We start from the raw sequence: 774 nt of genomic DNA on the forward strand, positions 1-774 counted from the left end.
CACCGCCTGCCCCCCCAGCTCTTCCTGCTGGTCCTGCCCTGGGCATCCGCCCCCTCGGGCGGGCGGCCTCGGTGCTGCTTGGGCCCAGAGAATTGGCACCAGGGACATCACAGGGGACCATCAGCCCAGCCATCGGCCACTCCCGGCCCCAGGAGTCCAGCTGCCTTCAGAACCACAGAACCACCGGCAAGTCCGCCCTCCAGGCCCACCTAGAGCATCTGCTTGGGGGCCCCGTGGGGAGGGGCCGGGTGCCTGGGGCCCTGGGTGCCTTCTCCTCGGCCCGCCCCTCCCACACCCCTTGTCCTCAGCCCGCCCTGTCCCCAAACCTCCTCCCCCTCCCGCTCCCTGGGATCTGAACAGCCTTGTTCTCCATCCCTGGCACCCACCCCCAGGCCCATGACGCCGGAGGGAGGGAGGGAGGGAGGGAGGCCGTTGCTAGGTGACCCACCCATTCCTCGGAGGACCTGTTGCCGCAGCGATGGCAGCCCCAGCTTTGTCTGTGGAGACTTGGAGATGGGGGGGCGGGTGGACGGGGGGTGATGGCAGCCTGCGTTTCCTCCACCCCCCCCCCCCCCCCCCCCCCCCCCCGGAGGGAGGAGGGGGCCGGGGTGAACCGAGGTGAAGTCGGATCTGGGCAGAGCTGAGGATGGAAGGCGGGCGAGGGGAGGGGGGACCCCTCCGCATCCTGTTTGGGGGCCTCTTCCACAAAGGACACCCTCTGCCTCTCCCTCGGGCTGGCCAGCTCCGGGCTGATGGGGTTGGGGGGCGGGGGGG

This window comes from Myotis brandtii, unplaced genomic scaffold (assembly GCF_000412655.1).
Source record: "Myotis brandtii unplaced genomic scaffold, ASM41265v1 scaffold975, whole genome shotgun sequence".
Classification (NCBI taxonomy): domain Eukaryota; kingdom Metazoa; phylum Chordata; class Mammalia; order Chiroptera; family Vespertilionidae; genus Myotis; species Myotis brandtii.